This window comes from Pongo pygmaeus, chromosome 4 (assembly GCF_028885625.2).
Source record: "Pongo pygmaeus isolate AG05252 chromosome 4, NHGRI_mPonPyg2-v2.0_pri, whole genome shotgun sequence".
In the NCBI taxonomy this organism is placed as follows: Eukaryota; Metazoa; Chordata; class Mammalia; order Primates; family Hominidae; genus Pongo; species Pongo pygmaeus.
Genome location: NC_072377.2, coordinates 16201350 through 16223709, shown reverse-complemented (window position 1 = coordinate 16223709; position 22360 = coordinate 16201350). Strand labels below are relative to the sequence as shown.

General features: G+C 40.7%; 1 protein-coding gene across 3 annotated transcripts in view; it reads right to left on the bottom strand.

The window, feature by feature from the left end:
• FBXL7 (F-box and leucine rich repeat protein 7) overlaps positions 1 to 22360 on the bottom strand; it is a 434790-nt gene that overhangs the window by 121864 nt on the left and 290566 nt on the right. The window lies entirely within an intron of this gene.

Sequence of the window (22360 nt, the reverse complement as noted above, 5' to 3'; positions counted from 1 at the left end):
TAGAAAGGGTAAAAATGCAGATATGTTTCTATGTCTACATTTTCTTTGATTATTTACTTGAGAGATATGTGTTAAGTGCCTACTGGGAACCAAGAACTATGCTAAATAATGAAAATACAAAATAAATAAGAGAGATCTGTCCCTTGGATTTTAGAGTTGGGAAGAGAAGGAATGTATTAAACAAACACTATTACAATTTATTATTTCATTTCAGTTTTGGTAAGTATTATAAAAGAAAAATATGGTGGCAGTTGAATTATAACTAAAAATATAACAGCTTTCAGTGAACAAATCCAAGGCAGATAAAATAAAGATGCAAATAAAAAATTTGCAATTGTGGCATTCATATTAATAGGTTAAAATCTGTATTTCATGTTTTATACTTTTTTTTTTTTGAGATGGAGTTTTGCTCTTGTCACTCCAGTGCAATGGCAGGATCTTGGCTCACTGTAACCTCTGCCTTCTGGGTTCAAGCGATTCTCCTGACTCAGCCTCCCAAGTACCTGGGGTTACAGGTATGCACCACCACACCCGGCTAGTTTTTTTATTTTTAGTAGAGACAGGTTTTCACCATGTTGGCCAGCCTGGTCTTGAACCCTTGACCTCAAGTGATCTGCCCACCTCGGCCTTCCAAAGTGCTGGGATTACAGGCATGAGCCACCATGCCCGCCCATATCCTTTTTAATATTAAATATGGTTCACTGACAATTATTCAATGGCACATGTTTATTCACCTTCTTGATATTATTTGTGGTGAGAAAGAACTAGGAAAAAAAAATAAAAATAAGAAATAGACTTCAATTTTGAATATTTTAACATCTATTATCTTTCACATAAATTGAAAAAAGGATCATTGTTGTCTGATTTTATTCTTGATATGTATTTAAAGTTTAAAGAAATGAATACCCCACCAAAATAGATTAGAGTTATACTTGCTGAAATATTGAGCAAAATATTTTGTGTTTTCCAAAGAAATTCTAGGAATCCAGATTCACATGTGAATGTTGCACATATAAATGACATCTGCCATTTATACATTAGGGAAAAAATGTCAGGATTTGCAGCTTTGGCTAATAAAATATCATAACTCTCAGATACTGTGTTTCAAACAGGCATGTTAACATTTATTAATGTATGCAAAATCAAAGTTATTTTCAAGTTGTCTTTTCTCATCTTTTGTCCTTCCATTTAGCCTAATGCCTCAGAGTTCTGTTTACTGTTTAACTAAATAATCTTACTGCTTCTTTTGCTGTAAACTGACTATCACTGGTCTATCAAAATGTTTAAAGCTTTTTTTTTCTTTAAATTGATTTGTGCTTTCTAGGAGTATAAAGCACTTATGTGCATGAATGATTATTTTAATAATGATTAGTTCCTTGAGACTCCAGCGATAATGCTAAAGGCTGTTATTGAATGTCCAGTCTATATTAGGCTCAGTGCCAAAAACTTTATGTATCCCCTATCAAATTTATTCCACCTAACAACTCTATGAAGTTAATTCTATTACTGGTCTTCTCTCTTACTTTTTGTAGAAAGAAATACATTTTAGGGAGGGAAAGCAATTAGGATTTCAATCCAGGTCTGTTGGGTCCCAGGTTCTGTGCTTTTAACCACAGTGATGATCTCCTAATTAAGCAAGTGGAACAGTAACCCCTGAAGGAGTCTGCAAGTTCAAAGGCATGGGCATTTCCCACAGGAAATCCCAAAGTTCAACGTTCAAATAACCATCTGGGTAAGGTATCCAAAAAATAGGCACACACCATCCTGCTTGAGAACAGGCAAGTCCATAGATGTTTGTGATATGCAGACATTGATGCACAACCTTTTTTTTTTTAGGTTTAGCAACTTCCCATGATGATGATTGGTGGAGACCACTAGCAAGAAAATATTCCTGCAGAGTTAAATCTATGACATTGGTTTAAAATCAAAGTAGGGCAGTTCCTTCTGCAGAGTTGCACTTAAGGAAAATGACTGGGGTTTGGATGGTTTGTTGGGTAAAAATAATAGTCGGTTGTCTTCAGAAATTCAGGATGGGTGAAATGATATATTTAGTGCAAGCAGACCTTTAAAAAGGTGCCCATATGAGGCCTGAAGGACAGCTATTTACAAAAAAGAATAGGCCTACATGAGCTCACGAGTCCTGCTATATTTAGATTGCACACCCCGAGTCCCTGCTGTGTGTCAGGAACTGTGCAAGCACTGGCAGTCTAGCAGTGTGCAAGCCTCTGCCTGTGTGCAGAGTCCACGCTTTCACTTAAAAGGGAAACTCAAGAGAAGGAGGTCACCACTGGAAACTAGCCACTTGGGATAAATCTCTTTATACTTTATGAAGCTATAATGTGATCTTTATGTGTTTGGTTCTGGCTAGGGGAAGAGAAAGGGGCAGAGGTCACCGTCTTTTACTCTACCAGGTACTCAAAAAGTTGCTATCAGGATACACAGTGGGAAATACACAGTCATGCCCACGGTGTCGCCTGAGGATGAGAACGGGGTAAGTCCAGGCTGAGTGTGTGGAAGAGGTTTTGGGAAAAAACCCTCATTGGCTATCGCAAGTCCATGGCTAGATATGGAAGGATTTACAACTGGAAATACATGGTTTTATATATGAATTTTTTTCAGGAGCCCTTCTTATTCCACTTAAATATGAAGGCAAATTAATGTAGAAAAGCATTTGATCTAGAAGAGATCTGTGGAATTTGATACGACACTGAGAAAGACAATGAAGGAAATCTGAAAAATGCCCATTGCTGTCTCAACAGGAAGCAGGCAGTGGGTTAGATCACTGCCACGTACATACTTCAGCTTATTTGGAAGAAAAAAAAATCATAAATTAGCCGGGCCTCAGGAGCATGTGAGTAATTTCCCCCACAGATGTGCCCCCTGCTGCTGACAGACCTGGAAAGGCAGTGTTGTCTCAACTGCCAAATCCTGGTCTACGGTCACGGGGGAAGACAGTGGACAGGCAGAGCCCTGTCTGCCTCATAGCTCAAGCTTCACTTTACCATCTCGGAGAAGCCGCACGATTTTCAGCTCGGGACAACCTGTAGGTTTAGAGTGGATTGTGTTGTAATGTTTATTTGTTTAGACTCAGGTGTTACTTGTAACCACTGGCAAAAATATCAACACTGAATTGCTTCTGGGGGTGCCCTGCTGCTAGAAATCTGTGTAATTTGTGATTAGAAGAAGTAAGCGAGAGCTATTTCTGGAAATGATGTTTGAGAATGTGGATGTTCAATGTATGATAACTTCCTCAGTAATGAAAAAAAAAAAAAAAAAAGAAAAGAAAAACAACCCAAACAAACAAATGTTGGGGCAAAAGTACCTGTAGTTAGGGAGGATTTGATTAGAAACAGTTTGCAATTAAGTTCTAATCAAGAGTGCTGACTATTTAGCATTGCCAGAAACCTCAATTTCTAATACTCTGACCTACATATCATCATCATGTGCTGGGCTTTGTCCCCGGATGATCTCTGCAGCCAGCGGGGATGGCTTCTGGCTTCTCCACAAGCTCTCTGGGATTTCTAGAACACAGTTCTTCCTTCCCCATGGTCATCTCCTTCCCAGTGCACACAGCACAGTGGGTCAGAAGAGGCACGTGGAGGATCTCTAATAGGCAGGGTCGGCTAACTCCAAGTACTAGCGTGGTGTATTTCACTATGCAGAAAGGGTCACTGTTTCTCATTATAAAATATATTACTTACTGTTTAGAAATGCAATCAGGCCAGTCATGGTGGCTCACACCTGTAATCCCAGCACTTTGGGAGTCCAGGGAGGGTGGGTCACCTGAAGTCCGGAGTTCGAGACCAGCCTGACCAACGTGATGAAATATGAAGATACAGATATTAGCCAGGCGTGGTGGCGTGCTTCTGTAATCTCAGCTACTTGGGAGGCTGAGGCAGAGAAGTGCTTGAACCCAGGAGGCAGAGGTTGCAGTGAGATGAGATCATGCCATTTGCACTCCAGCCTGGGCAACAAAAGCAAAACTCTGTCTCAAAAAAAAAAAAAAAAAAAGGAAAAGAAAAGAAAAGAAAAATGCAATTGTACCATAGATTTCAGAAATGCAAGAAGCCACAGGGACAGTGCACATTTGACAACAGGGCAGCTGTCACAGCGAGTCACAGAGGGAGAGGAGAAGGCGGAGCTCAGCTGTCCACCTCACCCTGGGCTGCTTCTGCCACATTCCCAAGGAAAGAGCTACTTCTAGCTATACCTGAGCCCCCTGTCTCCCGTGGCGCCTTCATCAGTCCCTGATTGGGCCAGTCTATCCCACTGCCCTCTGCTGGGTTAACCTTCATAAAGAACAGGATGACCTCCAAGTTGGACAGGAAAAGCCCTGTTTTATACCTGTTGTCCCAACCTGATAATTATCAGAAAACCCACACTGTACACCATGCCCCAGTGTGGAAGATTAATCCATGCTGTTGCCCTAAGGTCACCTCCCCACTCAAAATCTTTTAAATGCCTTCCCATACACTTCTGACTCCTTAATTCTGCAAACAATTTTAAAACAATAATTTATTTTTAGGTTACTGATACTATTTTTTTCAGGCCATACGAGAGATTTATTTTGGTTTTTTTTGTTTTTACACTTGTCAAAGTTAATTGCAGCAGATACATGGGAAGGTAATTTTGAGATGAATCATCCACAAATTAATGCACTAAGTGCTAGCATTTGGGGAGTTAACTTTTCTACTTTGACAAAAAAAAACAAGTCTCAAATGACAGTCTTTAAATTATTTGAGAGAATAAAAACAACTGGCTTGTATAACCTCTAAACAAGCATACTGAAGTAGTGTAACAAAAGAGTTAAGTTTTAAATATTTCTGTTAAATTGTTCCATGTGTAGTTTAAGTCATTTTGTCCTTCTTCAGTCTTATTTACTACTTTTATAAATTATAGGGTTGGATTAGATGATCTTAAAGAGCCCTATCACATGTAAAATTTTATTCTGTGATTATAAGGTTTTTTAAGTAGGTTAAAATTTGAGAAATATAAAGGACTATACAATAAAAATCAATCTTCACTTTTTTCTTCCTCTTTATTCATAGCCTGAGAAAGGAAGATAAGCCTCTCAGCTACTTTGATGCCCAAAGAATTCTGCAAGTTAAAATAAATTAGTAAAATTGAAGAAATCTATTTTATATCCACAGAAGTTATTATTGTAAACAGATTCTTGAATAAATCCCATTAACTACTTAAGTTATCATAAAGAACTTAGCTTTCTTTTTTAAATCCAGTCATTAAATATACAAAAAAAATCAGCTGGGCATGGTGGCGGGCGCCTGTAGTCCCAGCTACTTGGAAGGCTGAGGCAGGAGAATGGCATGAACCCACGAGGCGGAGCTTGCAGTGAGCCGAGATCGTGCCACTGCACTCCAGCCTGGGCGACAGAGCGAGACTCTGTCTCAAAAAAAACAAAAAACAAAAAAACCCTTTTTTCCGGAAGAGATTACTTCTCTCCTGGAACTTATTAGGCTTGATATTCACTGACCTTAGGGGTTGAATAGGGCCTATGGGTCCCTGTGTGGACTAGTTATAAGAAGGAAGTTTTTAAAGACTTCCAAATAGGTTTTTCCAAAGAACTTTGTAATTAGATATCATTATATGTGTCCACAGTGTTGACTTGGCCCTTAGGTAGATCTTAGGTTAAATCTGTAAAAAAAATTAAAACTCCACAAAATTAGAAAGTTAGGTTTCAACAAGATATTTTAAGATGAACTCCAAATTCATATTTAACCCAACTTAAAGAGTGTGGATATCTATTTGGGAAGAGTGAAATTTGAGGATATAAAAGAGGTAACATCCCTCCTCACTGGCCTATAGAGAGCAAGTCACATTGTGGAATCCAGCACAATACCCTTCTCTATTCTGTCTCTATAAAGCTGTTGTGTGCAGAACTGTGTTTCCAGAAAATTCATACACTGCAGTCCCAACTTCCAGTACCTCAGAATGTGACTGTAATTGGAGATAGGGTCTTGAAAGAGGTAATTAAGGTTATGATCTCTAAGGCAGTCATTAGCGTGGCCCCCGATCTAATGTGACTGGTGTCCTTATAAGAAAAGGCGATTACAACAGACAGATACAGAGAGCAGGCAAGGTGAAGACACAGGGAGAAGATGGCCATCTACAACCCAAAGAGAGAGTTCTCAGAATAGGCCAGTCCTGCCGACATCTTGATCTTGGCCCTCTGGCACCCAGAACTGTGAGAAAATATATTTCTGTTATTTAAGCCAATGGTCCCCAATCTTTTTGGCACCAGGGGCTGGTTTCATGGAACACAGTTTTTCCATGGTTTGGCGGAAGGGTGCAGGGGGATGGTTTGGGGATGAAACAGTTTCACCTCAGATCATCAGGCATTAGATTTTCATAAGAAATACGCAACCTAGATCCCTCACATGTGCAGTTCACAATCGGTTTCTCACTCCTGTGAGAATCTAATGCTGCCGCTGATCTGACAGGAGGCAGAGCTCAGGCTGTAATGCTCCCTCACCAGCACTCACCTACTGTGCAGCTTGGTTCCTAACAGGTGATGGATGGGTACTGGTCTGCGGCCTGGGGGTTGGGGACCCCTGATTTAAGCTACCTAGTGTGGGGTACTTTGTTAGGGCAATCTCAAAACTATTAATAATATAATGGTCAACTGTAAACATTTTATTTATTCATTATTTATTTATTTATTTATTTTAGACACAGGGTCTCATTTTGTTGCCTAGACTGGACTGTAGTGGCATGATCAGAGCTTATTGCAGCCTCTGACTCCTGGGCTCAAGGGATCCTCCTACCTCGGTCTCTGGAGTAGCTGGGACTGTAGTTGTATGCCACCATGCCTGGCCAGTTTTTAAATTTTTTTGTAAAGATGGGGTCTCTCTATGTTGTCCAGGCTGGTCTCAAACTCCTGGCCTCAAGAGATCCTCCCTACTGGGCCTCCCAAAGTGTTGGGATTATATGTGTGAGCCATTGTGCCTGGCTTATTTTAAATGTGGAGAAGTAGAATAAGAATGCTGCAGTAAAAATATATTGCAAAATGTAAAATATCCTGAAATTAACAAATACTATTAAGGTGTAAGATTAATTATTTTAATATTTGGGTCAGAAGGGACAGTCATAAATAACAATATGTGGTTGTAAGAATCCTGTGATGTTGGGCTCAGGCAGAAGAGCAATAACACTTGTATGGACGTGGTTGACTGGTTCTTCCTTGAATGACACAAAGGACCTGTATGGAGTGTTCTGATGGCCGGCCATGGAATGCCAGGGCCTGTCCCTCAAACATGGTGGTTCTCAGGTATGTGACCCCCTATACATCTACCGGAGTGCCTGATTTCCTCACTTGCACAGAGTCCTTGCCCTGGTAAAGGAACAAGTTTGTGAATGTAGATATCAAACAAATACAGGAGGGGGGGGAAAAGATGCTATCAAAATTTATCATCCCTAATTATTTCCAAAGAAAATAATCAAACCTTTGGAGAAAGGGTTAGGTAGGTCATCTAATAAATTTTTACATCTGGGGTTGCATGAAATGTGACACATTATAAAACATTAGAAGGAGTGCAGAGAGAAAGAGATAGGGAAGAAAACAAGAAGGGAGAGAGAATGAAAGAGGGGGATGAGAGGAAGGAGGGAGGGAGAAAGAAAGAGGGGAAAATGTGAGTAACAAAGAATATTTAATTTGGCATAATATATAATTTCAATCTCCAAATTCAATATGAAATTTATAGCAAGATAATCTATGCTTGGATTCATGCAAATTAACTGTGACCTCCCTTCAATTACTCATTTCCTAAAACTTTTCTTTTTGATTTTTAAATGCATGTAGAAGACAATGTTATATTGAAGAAGAAGACAAAGTGATGTGGGTAAACTAAGGTTGATTATGGGTGATACCAAACAATGACTCAAACTCATTGTTCCATAGATAAGTATTATAAGATTAGGGGGTCAAGGTTATACTTATGTTATATTTAGGAACAAAATGTTGGTCATATATTTTTTGTGGCTGATTTCCAAATCAGTTGGTCCACAGATATTCAGCAACTGTTACTATGGGTTATGTACAGATCAAAGCATTGAAGGTATGGGAAATAACTAGATGGTGCCTGTCCTCATGGGTCTCATTTTCTCCAGAGGAATGATAAATAGACATGAAATTTGTCAACAGATAAAGAAAGCAACAGAGGGTAATTGGTGAAGAATGACGTGGTGGGGCCGGGTGCGGTGGCTCATGCCTGTAATCCCAGCACTTCAGGAGGCTGAGGCAGGCGGATCACCTGAGGTTGCGAGTTTGAAACCACCCTGGCCAACATGGTAAAACCCTGTCTCTACTAAAAATACAAAAATAGCCAGGCATGGTGGTGCGTGCCTGTAATCCCAGCTACTTGGGAGGCTGAGCCAATAGAATCACTGGAACCTGGGAGGCGGAGGTTGCAGTGAGCCAAGATCATGCCACTGTACTCCAGCCTGTACAACAGAGTGAGACTGTCTTAAAAAAAAAAAAAAAGGATGATGTGGTGGTGCTGAGAGAGAGCAGTGCTAGTTTATTAGGGAGGGTGGAGGAAGTCACTTTAAGGAGATGACATTTAAGCTGAGATGGAAAGGAGACAGCCAAGTCTGGAGAAAAAGTGTTCAAGAAAAAAGAGCCAGTGCCACTGTCCTGAGGTGGGGCTAAGCTAGCGTGGTCAAAGGAGAGAGATACATGGCTGGACACCGTTTAGCAGTGAACAAACATGACAGACACAAGGGTAGACATCTGGAATCAGAGGGACGAGGAGGTCATACAGACCCTACTTGGCCATGCAGAGAAACGTGGACTTTACCTTAATTTGACTGAATTTTAAGCAGGGACCTGACATGATCTGGGTCATGCTTCTCAAAGGTCACACTGGCTACTGGGTGGAAAGTGGATTGTTTAGGGGAGAAATAGAGGGAGGAATATCCAAAGGAGGGAAGGGATGATGGTCTCTCATTGTGATTGTCACAGAGGAGATGGTGAGAAGTACTAAGATCCAAGATAGATTTTGGAGGTAGAGCCAAATGGGCTTGTTGATGAACCAGATGGGAGGTGTGAGGAAAAGGTGAGAACTGGGGATGCTTAACCCCAAGTGTAGGGCCTTCTCTCATGTGAAGGCTTTCTTTGTTCTACTGAGGTGAACAATACCCCATCAGACTAAGTATGCCCTGTTAACTTGAAGTCCCTAACATCTCTTGAATTTCATTGATGAAATGGAGATAAACACACATCTCTCAAAAAGTTCATCAAATGCAGTAGAGTACTAGTAATCGTGCTGACAAAGTAACCCCGCCCCCCTGAAATATGGAATGAAATTATTATTGTGGACTATTTTGGGTTAGAATCTTTAGCAGTGTTAAGTAGATACAATGAAAGACACTTTCAGAGAAGACAGCCAAAGGTAAGAAGGCCAACCTGTCCCACATTGATGTGCACCACACACACACACACACACACACACACACACAGACACACACACTGACTCCTCCTTCAATGAATATCTATAAGGCCATAAGAGAATATTTCAAAACTCTGGCTTTCTTATTTCACCAGATACCAAGATGAAGGATTTTGCATCAGTTGATAAAAGCCTACACTGCAGAAAAATTTTAACACTTTTCTAGACAAGCCATGTCTTGGCTTTTCTTGTCAAAATGAAAGCTATACTTTTGACCCAATGATTTTTTTATTACACATCAATTACAATTAGCTTTCCATTAAAAGTTCTCCATATATGTGGCTCCGTTTGTAATCCTTTTAAATATAGTAGCCCCATGGACTTAACCTATAAGTTACCATTGTCCTTTATCCTACTAAGTGGCAAGGCCCCAATGAATCCCTTGTAATGATTAGTCTTATGTGTCAGCTTGGCCAGCCTATAGTATCCAGTTATTTAATCAAACACAGACCCAGGTATTATTGCAAACGTATTTTGTAGATGTGGTTAACAAACACAATCAGTTGACTTTTGTAAAGGAGATTACCCTCGATCACACAGGCAGGCCTAATGAAATCAGTTGCAAGTCCTAAGAGCAAAAGCTAAGGCTTCCCAGAGAAAAGTAAATTCTGTCTTTAGACCATAACATCAGGTCCTGCCTGACTTTGCAAACTGCTCTCCTGCCCTGTGGATTTTAGATTTGACAACTTCCACATGAACCCTATTGGTTATGTGTGTAATACAAACAGAACTGTATTGTTTCTGTTTCTCTGGAGAATCCTGACTGACACATTCCCCAAAACAGTTGTGTTTATGTGCACCTTCTAGTAAGGTCTGTCTGACCTTCAGGTTTGGATGCAGGAACTTCTGAGGTAACTGGTCTTACGGCCTCCTGAGAATTCTGTGATAACACCCCGGACATGCCTCCATCAAGTACAGTGGTCTATATGCACCTCCATATGCTGAGAATGGTCTCCCCCATCCACTTTCAGCATTTACTGCTCACTGGCAATGGTGATATGTTTCACCTTATTGAGTTGTCATTTTCTCATGTACAAAATAAAGATAAAATACCTGCCTTTTTAGGTTGTTCTGAAGATTAAATGAAATAATTTACATCAAGTGCCTGGGTTGCAGGAGTTCAATCAACATTAGTGACCATTTTTTTTTTTCTCCCACTCATTTTTGGGAAGAGTTGGTTTGTTTGTTTCATGAATTCCCTAAGCCTAGGCCTGTCTGTCATTCTATAGAAATTTATTATTTTCTGTTCTTCTGTTCTTCATTTATGAAGACAGAACGTGCAATAGGAGTAGCCTTGCTTTCAGCAGTGCTGTGCTCCTATCTTTACTGCTTGGATGGTGTCTCCCTTCATTGTGTAACTGAGAAGCAAGATGAGCCTTCAGATGTGAAGCCTATTGAGACGAAGTATGAGTTCCTGCTGCCCACCAGACACCTGCTTTCATATCCATCATTCTGCAGCAGACAAAATCAGTCTACTTCCACTCTTAATATTCAGCATGATGATGCCTACATCACAACTGATATAGTCTCTGTTTTATTGTGTGTTCCTCCCTGCATTTCAAGGAATCTACAAAAATGGATAAGATATTGTTATTAAAATGTTTCCTCTTTTGCTCACTTGAAGGCAGAAAACCCTTCCCAAAATCATTGTTTCCCGACCACTTCAAAAAGAAGCTTGTGTAAGATTGCTGGACTGTGATTTTAGTAATTAAAGCAACAAAATAGAAAAAAAAAACAAAACACTTTATGACAGTACACATTTTCAACTGCTGAGAGTGATAGTTGGGAAGAAACACTGTGAACTGGTTGGAACTGGTCAACTTTCTCATGACCTACCAATGAAACCCCAAGAGAGTACATTTTGCCAGACGACGGAACAGACTTTCTGAGGACTTGCTGCTAATCCGTGTAGTGCTCTGTGATGATGTACTGAACAATTTTCCTCAAGTTTTTGAATGAAGACACCCTCAGCATTGTGACCTTTTTTCCTTTTTAGAAAGAGGTTTGGCAGGGCGTGGTGGCTCACGCCTGTACTCCTAGCACTTTGGGAGGCCGAGGCTGGCAGATCATCTGAGGTTGGGAGTTCGAGACCAGCCTGACCAACGTGGAGAAACCCCATCTCTACTAAAAATACAAAATTAGCCGGGCGTGGTGGTGCATGCCTGTAATCCCAGCTACTTGGGAGGCTGAGGTAGGAGACTCACTTGAACCCAGGAGGCGGAGGTTGAGATGAGCTGGGATCGTGCCATTGCACTCAAGCCTGGGGAACAAATGCGAAACTCTGTCTCAAAAAAAAAAAAAAAAGGGAGGGGTTTAGGGCAGGCACCTAAAAGATCTTTTACAGCCGTTCCAATGGGAATGAGATGCAGACATGCATTCTTCCTCTATCTGTCTCAAAGGAGGTCAGTCGCTCCTTCTGTCTATCCACAGAACTCTAGAGTCAGCTGTCTTGTATTGCAACATGTATTTTACTTGTGACAGTGCATGGACATTGTGCATTTAGATTACTGTCTCCTCAATTACACTGAGAGCTCCACTCAGCAGAATAAAACTCTTGTTCACTCTTGTATTCAATTGCCTGGTCAGTGCTGAGCACCTGCCACCCATTTACAACTTATTTCTTGGTTGTCAGTACGTAGAAAAATGTGTGATTATTTGCAATCAACTCCTGCAAAGGGGGCTGTATCAATGCACCACGTGGTATCGCAACTGCCTGGATATCAGTGCACTGAATTTTTAGTCTAAGTCAGAATCCTCATTTGCAAACAGGGAATTTCATCTTTCTCAAGGCTGACCAAAGTTAGGAAAAAAAAATGAATGTAGAACTTCTGATATAATGACGACCACAACATTCTCTCAGAAATGTGGATATCTGCTGGACCTTCAAGGTTCTACTATAGGAGAGAAGGCTGATGAAGCATTTGTTCAGGTCACTGTTGTCTTTTTGCCTGTGTTTTGATTTTTAAGAAGTTTTAACTTAATTTTCTTGAATAGGTAACATATTCATATAGATCATAAATGAAAAAACAAGATACATAGTGAGATATGTATGAAATTCCATCTCTTGTCTGATCAGAAATTCCATCTCTTGTCTGATCAGCAAACGCCTTCCAAGTTCACCTCTCTTATTAGTTTTGTGCATCCTACAGACTTTTTTTTACATGCACAAATATAAACTATTTCTGCTGCATTTTTTGGGAAAATGTTACTTAATTTTAAAAATGTTAATTCTTCAGTGCTGAAGGAAATTCAGAACAATGTGGAAGAACTATCAGATTCATAAGCAGAAGTTAAATTAATCCAAAGAAAAGAGGCAACTGGAGGAAAAGAAATGCATAGGGTAGAGTGTGTAAGTGGCTTTTATTTGCTTTCCCAACATCCTTGAGCAAAGGGAAGAGGAGAGTCTCAGGTCAGCAGAGCGGTGGAGGCGCTTTGCAAGCCTGTGGGTGTCTGTGTGCTTCAAGACAGATATGTTTGCTGATCAGTCTTTCCAAATAGAAAGTGTAGAGTCTGCCAGGAACATGAAGAACAATAGCAGACTGAGTGGTTTGCTACAGCTGTGGTCAGAAGAACTACGTGAAATGGCACCACTGCTCTTAATATGATGGCCATTTTGTGTTATTCCTCCCTCTCCATGTTCACATTTTTCTTTGCTACCTCTCTTCTGTCATCTGGGCTATATTAATGGAGAAACAGGGAGGAACCACAGCAATTATCTGGAAAATTAAGTGGAAAAAAATCCAAATTACTTTCCCCTGAAAGGTCTGGGCAAATCTAAAAGCCAATATTTCCTATGATTGAGATGACTTCAAGTTTTCAGAACATATAATTTCTTTCAGGAGCATAAACGTACATTTTTAAAAACACAGACGTCACAAATTTCTCGTCTAAATTGTAGGCTATTACTGAAATCTGTCTTAATTTGTTTTTATTAAAATCTAGTCATTTCCAACTATCCAACATGTAACCATTCAATGAATACTGATTTTAGATCAAGGTTAAAATGCTGCATATTTTGAGCAACATACATTCCCACAAACCTATTTTCAATACCATTACCATTGTGTGGTGCCAAGCTGAACAGCCACATATGGTTGTGCCCTGCCAGACATTTGGTCAGGGGGCCCAATTGGGGAATTGAGATTCGTTCTACCACTTGGTGAGCTATGTCCTATGGAACAGGAGAGCATCAGCCCAGAAGACGAGAGATCCTATTGCTAACTGGTCTCAGAAAGCAGTACCTTCTTCCTATTCTCACAAAGGTTCTGTATGTTCTAGCCCAGTTCTGAAGCCAAGCACTTTCAAACCACAGGCAGAAACAGGTGTCACATGTTTATAAAGAGAGACCACACATCATGTTCCTGGGGGAGGGTCCTACATTACAGCTGTTGACCTGGTTTAATTAGTTCTAGTGGTACTTTCATAGTTAAGCATGTTGGGACTTGACGACCTATTTTATTGGTCACCCTAGTCTTGTATGCTGTGCCCAACCTCTGTTTTCATAGCAAGGAGATTAACCAACAAGGCAAAACTGAATCACTTTCAAAGCTATACACATGGCAAGAGCCAAGATAGTCACTCAGCTATGTCACATTTTTTTGAAACTTACTTTGTCATTCAGACTATCTACAAATAATTGGTATTTTTTAAAGCCAGGAAAAATATATACTGGTTTGTGAGAATTATGATAAATGTGCTGTCCCTTCAACTACCACTTGTATGTATGTAAAAATAAAACCATTCTGCAGTGCTTCTCTGAATCTCCCACTGAGTAGCTCTGGATCTCATCACGCACATTCTAAAATCCATTCCGTGCCTCCTAGTCTGTGCCTAATTTTAGCATTGACTTGGCCAACCTAATCAATACCTCAGGTTGTGGAAGGAATTCTGTAATCCTTATTGGCCTCACACAATGGATCCCGGTGAGTCCTGGATGGTGCGAAAGAGAGGGAAAATACTCCCTGCTGAGTGCTGTAAGCTCTGGATGCTTCTCTCACTTGTAAAGCATATGAGAAATGGATGTCATGGCAGGGTATAAAACCTGACTGCTTTGACGTTTTTCTCTCCTGCAATTACCTGTGTCTGTACCCAGGATTTTACTTTCATTTTGGAAGTTTGGATCAGGAACTGATGCCAATTCTAAACAGAGATAAAATTGTTGAACAAGGCTTGGCAATTTTTTTTTTCTGTAACAAGATGAGTGGTAAATATTTTAGGCTTTGCAGGCCAAATGGTCTCTGTTGCAACTATTCAACTCTGCCATTATAATGCAGAAGCAGCCATAGATGATGTATAAACAAATGGCATGGCTATTTTCCAATAACATTTTATTTATAAAAGTAGGGAAAGGACAGATTTGGCCCAAGGGCTGCAGTTTTCCAACCTCTAATGTTAGAGGACTCACCTGCCCTTTGGGATGAGTCCAATGGGTCTTTCCTATTGGCTATTTATTGGAAATTGTGCTCTTATCATCATTATAATTCATAGAAAAAGATCTGGTTTATTTTTCCTTAGCTAACAAGGCATTGTTGGTTTCTATGGCAGAAAACCATTCCGAAATTTTCAAAGTTGATTCTGAGAATCCTATTACATCTCAAGATTTATTCACAATTTAACAATTTACTCTGCAGGCAATCAATTCAAGGGAGAATATATAGCACTGAAATATACAGCACAAAATAGATTATGGATTATTAGGAAAACATTTAAGAATAAGAAATTTGACAGTTTTTGGACCACTATTATTCCCAGTTTTAAGATGTCGCTCCCTTTGCTCTTGATCTGTTATATTTATAGTGGCAATTGGATGAGTGTGCCTTTGAAATCAATGAGATGCTCAGGTATATGTGGATCTCTGAATAGGCAAACATATGTAAGCTGTGTGCTTACTTCCTTCCAAATTGAAATAAACATATTACCTTCTCCCCTATTTTGTCCCACCTCCCCATCTAAAGAACAATGTGACATCCATACTTGCTTCCTGAAAAACCCATGAACCAAATCCATAAGCTGATTTTAATGATCAGACACATCATTAGTTGGCAGATAACTCTGTGACTGAGTCCTTAAAGAAAGCTTTTTTCTCTCCAATTAGTCATGCTATAAGACATAAATTTGCAAGTTTACATCATTAAAAAGGTACATAGATGACAACTGCAATATCTGGCTGGTAGGCATACCTTCTTTAGAATTCCTACCTAGAAACTGCATCAGGGTCTGATAATTACATTAGGCTTCCAGAATTGATACACATTTAAAATGCCAGTGTGAACAAATGAATCTGCTTTTAGCTACATTGTTCTGAACTGCAAACAATCATATATTTAGGAAAAAATCTAGTCAAATGATGATATACAGAAAACATCTTGCTAGTTCTGTGAGTGTAAATACCTATTACTTCCTCTCCCAGCCCTAACCCCCTTCATTTCTCAGACGTCTTCTATTCTCTCAAGTAAGAGCCATGAATTCTCTCCCCCTGAATTGCTTTTGAGGGATGTCTGGAGGAAGAGAAGGCTATAGAAAAACAAAACATACAAACAGAAACCAGACAGGGCATAGGGTGTAGCCAGCAAAGAGGAGATGCAGAATCACACAGAAGGCTTCCTCTGGCTGAGCTTGTTGTCCACCTGCCTGAATCTTAACATATCTTTAAAAGTTTCATAAGCAATTCATGCTAAGGCATCACACTAAGCAATAAAGCTAAAACAAAACAAAACAGTTGAAAAGTATTTCCCACAGGAAATGCACCCTGCTTGCTCTCTGGCCTGTATTGAAACCAAATTTCTAACTATAGAGGAAAAACCTTTTGTGTTGTTTTTTTCACCTCTCCCCTCTTAAATTATTATTAGGTTGCAAACAATAGCTTTTTTGTTGTAAGGCAGGAACAGAGGAGACTAAACGTCAGCATACAATTGTGTGATCACTGGTTAGCCTTGTATCCCAAAGTTGTTAAGATAAAATGAAAGATACTGTTCACAAAGCTGCTCACCCAACTCACGCTCAAAGCATAAGATAAAGCCCCAGAATCTGTGAGCAAAAAACCTTCACTACCCCATTTATAAGGCTCTGGCAGTATTTCCCACAAGGGTTTGCCAATTTTAAAACACTTCTTCCTGTTTTATTTACTCATCTTAAGTCAAGGGAGATACTATTAATTCTAACCTTTTAAAATTTCAGTCATTCGTTGTTCTGAACTTAGGGGTACTTAGAATAGGAGCCTATAAAATGCTGATGGCCTTAAAACAAAAACATTTGGCAAACATAATTTCTTTTATTTCTTTAACATTGTTGTAATTTTCTATTCCCTTAAAAAATGTCTACCAGTAATCTCTCATCTCAGCCAGGAGATGTCACTGCAGTTGATTAAATGATTAACAATGTAAAATACTATGGAAACAGTCTGAGTGTTAAAAACTTTCCATGGAACTGGTGCAAATGTACAGAAAGGCATTCTTGAGTACAAGTAGACTGTCTATTCCGCTTTTAGCCAACAGAGATAACATTCGTGTTACACTCCATAGGAGAAGAGAATGCTTATCCCCTTGCTGTGGCTCCTTGCTAAGATGCAAATATGCCTAAATGAGATGGCGTCATAAACCTAGTGACTGATTTATCTGGATGAGAACAGGTTTTGGCAGTCACAGGCATGAGAGAACTTTGTTTCCAAAAATGTGTTGCCACTGAAGTGAAAACAGGATGAAGTGTGTGTATAGTGTGGGCAGGATAAAATGGGAGAGGCGCACATGGCTAGGGATTTAAAGTCGTTAAAGTTTCATGCTGTAGTCGTGTTGTTGCTGTGTTTTTACGTAAGACAACAGACTGCAGAAACTCTAACTCTGCCACAATCAGGGCAGATATCAAATTCATCTTCTTCACTGTTCTATACCCAGTGTCTGTTAGAATCTGGCTTAAGAGGCACTCAAATATTTGTTGAATAATGATAGACTGGATTAAGAAAATGTGGCACATATACACCATGGAATACTATGCAGCCATAAAAAATGATGAGTTCATGTCCTTTGTAGGGACATAGATGAAATTGGAAATCATCATTCTCAGTAAACTATCGCAAGGACAAAAAACCAAACACTGCATGTTCTCACTCATAGATGGGAATTGAACAATGAGAACACATGGACACAGGAAGGGGAACATCACACTCTGGGGACTGTTGTGGGGTGGGGGGAGGGGGGAGGGATAGCATTAGGAGATATACCTAATGCTAAATGACGAGTTAATGGGTGCAGCACACCAGCATGGCACATGTATACATATGTAACTAACCTGCACATTGTGCACATGTACCCTAAAACTTAAAGTATAATAATAATAAAATAAATAAATAAATACTGAAAAAAAAATATTTGTTGAATAAATGAACAAATTATTATCATAAGAAATCAGTCTAGGCAGGTCTGAACTTAAAAGTTACTATACAGTGCACTAAACTCCTCAAACACCTTTACACCCAGGGCTTTTGTGTTCCTACCCACAGTGGGTTGCCTCCATCAAGATATGTTCATGTTCTAACCTCTTGAACCTAGCAACGTCACCTTATTTGGAAAATGTTTTTTGCAGATATAATTAAAATGATGATCTTGGAATACGATCATCTAGATTATCCAAATGTGCCCCAAATCCAATAATAAGCATCCTTATAAGAGACACCAGAGGACAAACACGGAGGAGAAAGTGTGCGAGGACAAGGCAATGATAGGAGCCTTGAAGTTTCCAGCCAGGAACTCCCGCAGTCCCCAGAATCTGGGAGATGCGAGGGAATCTCCCCAGAGCCTTCCAAGGGAGTAGAGCTCTGCTGACACCTGATTTCAGACTTCTGGCCTCCAGAACCACGAAAGAATAAACTTCTGTTGTTTTAAGCCACCGCATTTGCAGTCATTTGGTACAGTGGCCCTAGGAGAGGAAGACACATCCTCATTTGGGGATCCAGGACTTCCAGCTACAACATGGTGGCACCACACTGCACCAGGGGAAGGCTCCTCCATCTGCCAGCTGCAGAGGGCACTGCAGCTCCCCTCCCTTCCCTGTCCCCAGAGGCACGCAGCTTGCACACACAGGAGGGTCGAAGGTTGGCTGGCTTGGAAGTAGACTTTCTCCTACCTAATCTTCCCCTTCCCCCACCACAGTTCCTGGTCTGACTCCCCCTGTCCTCCATTATTCCCTTTTGTCATCCAGCTAGACTACAGGTGCTGCAGAAGATGGACTATAGGGTTGGGAACCCCACTGGTGTGAGCATCAGTGTACTGTCAGCTAAGGGACACTCGGTCTATGCTACTGTGGCAGGAGAGGGGGCCCTCATCCCTCCACTGCTTCTCTGCATGCACCAAGGACACAGTCCCATGGATCCATCCAGCTGGGTTCCTGTAGCTGAGTTGAGGACAGGGACATGGTGCTGTAGACCATGAATAAAGCAGGGTCCTTGAGTCAGTTTTCCAGACCCCTGGAGAAAGCTGGAGGCCTTCTGTCCAGGTCTCATTGGAACCCTGTCAAAGTCTTTACCTTCCTGAAAGGTAACTCCAACATCACTGCTTTTAGGAATTTGATCACACTGTTTAAATCGCTGGGAATGAAAATACTGCCTTCCCTCACCCCACATGAATTAATACAAAATCAGTTGCTTGACATTCAGACATTGAGCTTTCAAACGTTTTCCAGGATGCATTATGGATGTAAACGGCACAGTCTTACCTTTGAAAGGATGGGCTGGAATGAGGAGGAATACATATTGCTGGGTTATCCACCAGCACATGACTAACTTGGTTCACAATGAATCCATGGTGAATCAAACAGAAAGGACAAGTAATGTGAAGATGCCTTCGTTTCTGCTTCCTCTTAAACCCCTGGGAAGATACTCCATGGCATCATTTAATCATGAGGTCCAGAAGAGTTTGCTTTAACACATAATGCTTGACAGCTACGATGTCATGTGCATTATAATACCATTTCCCTGTTATTTTTCCTGCCTTTAGGAATATATAAAATTGAGTGGGCTCTGGTCATTATCATAATATCACAGTGGTTTGCTATTGGTAAAGCTCCAAGACGACACAGTGATTCACTCCTTAAGGATTAAACAAAAATACTTGTTCTGCTTGCAAAGTGGATATTAAATGGATGCTTTTCACGGGACACTCTTTGGAATCAGCTTCTGCAATTGTTCCAGCAGATCCACTTTGGAACCTTCTGTACCCTGTTTGGAGCCCAGCAGCCAGATCTCTAAGGGCTACATTAATATATACAACTAAGGCTCCTTTGCTCACTCTGGCTCCTATTTGGAACTGAGTAACAGGCAGCCCAGCAGAAACAGGCTGGGAAGGAGAAGAGACAAGTCAGTATTTACTATCCAGCATCTCCCAAGTCAGCCGTTCCTCTGCCACACACAATCTTCTCCCCAGACAGTGACCGCCCTCTCCCAGTTCTGGCTAGTGTCCCAGGAGTATCTCTCCTTTTGTCCCGTCAGGCCCAGGAGCTACCCACCAGGGAACTTCCCATCTCTTTTAGGGTCCTTCTTAACTCTGTCTTCAACTTTGTAAAAGTCCCTCGTAAACTCTTCCCAATTACCCTGTTTAAATGTTCCATACATGTGCATCATTTCTGGACCCTAGGTGGCACCCGAAGCATGAAATATGTAATATTTCCTTCTTGGATACATGATTACACATACACCCAATGTAGCTGCCGTACAGTGGACATGAAAGTTTTTATTTGAGTTATCAAAACCAAGTTCTTCAAGGAGAGAAGATAATGCATTAAGACAACAGAAAATTTGAAACAAAGAACCACAGAATTAAACTTGTTAGGTTCAATCATAGGTTTATTTGAGATCCTGATTGCAGTTTAGAGTACTAAGTTTACCTACCATGTATAGAACACCTACTAAGTAAGAGCATGACACTGTGCTCAGGTTTAACATGAGTCATCTGTAATCCACAGGAGAATCTTGCAAAGCAGGTATTGTACCCAATTTAGGGTGGAGGACAATAAGGCTTAGATACATGCAATAACCCACCCCCTCTTACAGAACTCACTGACCTAGCAAGGAGGCTAGAACAGGTGTACCTGGCTACACAGACCATACTCTGTCTACCCTACCAGGCCACCCCATTCAGAAAGGCACTGGTACTCATGGACTTCCCATGACCAAAAGGACTTTAAGAAGCTTGACGGCAAGCCTGTTTAATTTTATGTAATCTTATCTTCCAGACAGATGTCTTCAGAGAATCATTCTCACAGAAAGCTCATTAACATCTTGAGTCCATGACTCACATTTGGAAAATGCAATGTCTCCCTTCTGTGTCCCTATTTCCTGACTTTTGTCTCTTACAGATAAGACTGATGCCCATCATTCCACCTGGGGTCAGTGAATAAATGTCAGGGAAGCTGCTCTAAACATCAGGTGCATTGCAGATTCTCAACCACTACATTGTTTTTAAAAGGATGTACCATATTTGTAAGATTTTCAAAGCATGCTAGAATTTGATAATGATAAGGAAAGGGAAAGAGGAATCTTCGTAACAGGAAGTTTTCTTTAGCTCCTAATATTTGGTCAATGACTATGTTCGCAGTCATCTGACAAAATGATTTGCTGAGAAAAGTGCTGGTGTGGGTGGCTTTAATGATAAATGGTGGCCAGTATAATGGCTCACATTTACTTAGCACGAAGAATTCGCCAGGCACTTCACTAAGCTCTTTACCTGGGTTACCTCATTAAAGCTCACGACAACTCTACTCTCTAATTTTACAGTTGCAAACCTGAGTCAGAAAGAGGTTGAACAAGGGACCAACATCAGACAAGTAAAGCGGAGGAAGCACCACTGAGCTCCAGGTGGTCAGACTCCAGATACTGTGCTCAGAGGAAAACTTCCATTTACCTAAGAGACACCAGCATCCTTATAACTAGATAGACTCTAATATTTTCTTTAAAAATCATGTACAGCAATCTCAACTTACTGCAAGGATAGATGGACTGTAACAATATAAAATGCAGTAGGGTTAAATTTTAAAATCAGGTCGTATACTTAAAAATACCTAGCTTCATGAGTTTGGGGAGAATTATAATTTAGCATCAGTGTGGAAATGATTTTGGAAGTTTTAGTGGAAGGTAAACTAAATAGGAACAAGCAGTGTTGGAAGATCTGGCCACAGGGGCCTATGCAGCATCAGGGCAAGTTCAAGGTCCAGAATCTGCCCCTCACTAATTCACCCAGGCAGGTCACATGCATTTTATTGTAAGCATCATGCTTTAGAAGGCCTTCGTTGAGAGGTGAGTCATCAGCCCAGGGAAGCAATTCATAGCCTGGTGTGATGATCTTCCTACAGCACCCCTGCCTCCCACACTATCTGCCCCAGAGCTGGCCACAGCCATAGGAACAGAGCCAGGGAACTGGCTCCAAACTGAAGTGATGGGAAGAAGACTGCAACCAAAAGAGTGGGTTACACTGGGGTCAAAGAGAACTGGAGAGCCTTGCAGGATGGGGAAAATGCAAGTCTACAGGAAGGTGCAAAGCTGTGATCTCAAGGCAGAGTCAGTTCACAAATGATGGAATCAGAGCACAAACAGCCTGAACACCAGCCCGTGTGGTCGTGGGTGACTGCCTTGAACGCTGCCCTGTGTCTGTGCTTCGCCTTATGCTCAGCAGACATGGGGTGGAGAAGAGGATGGGGTTGCCTTAAAGGGCAGGTGGGCTGTGCAGGTGGAAAAAGCATGAGGTTAGACATGGTAATAGTCTTAAACTATCTGAAAGTCTGTTATTTCGAAGGACCTGTCAAACACCCTGGATGCTGGAGAAACTGCAGTGAGCATGTCTCCATGTAACTGCTGATCTGGCAGAGGGTGAGACATAAAAATGACTATATTATTAAAAACATTATTACAAACT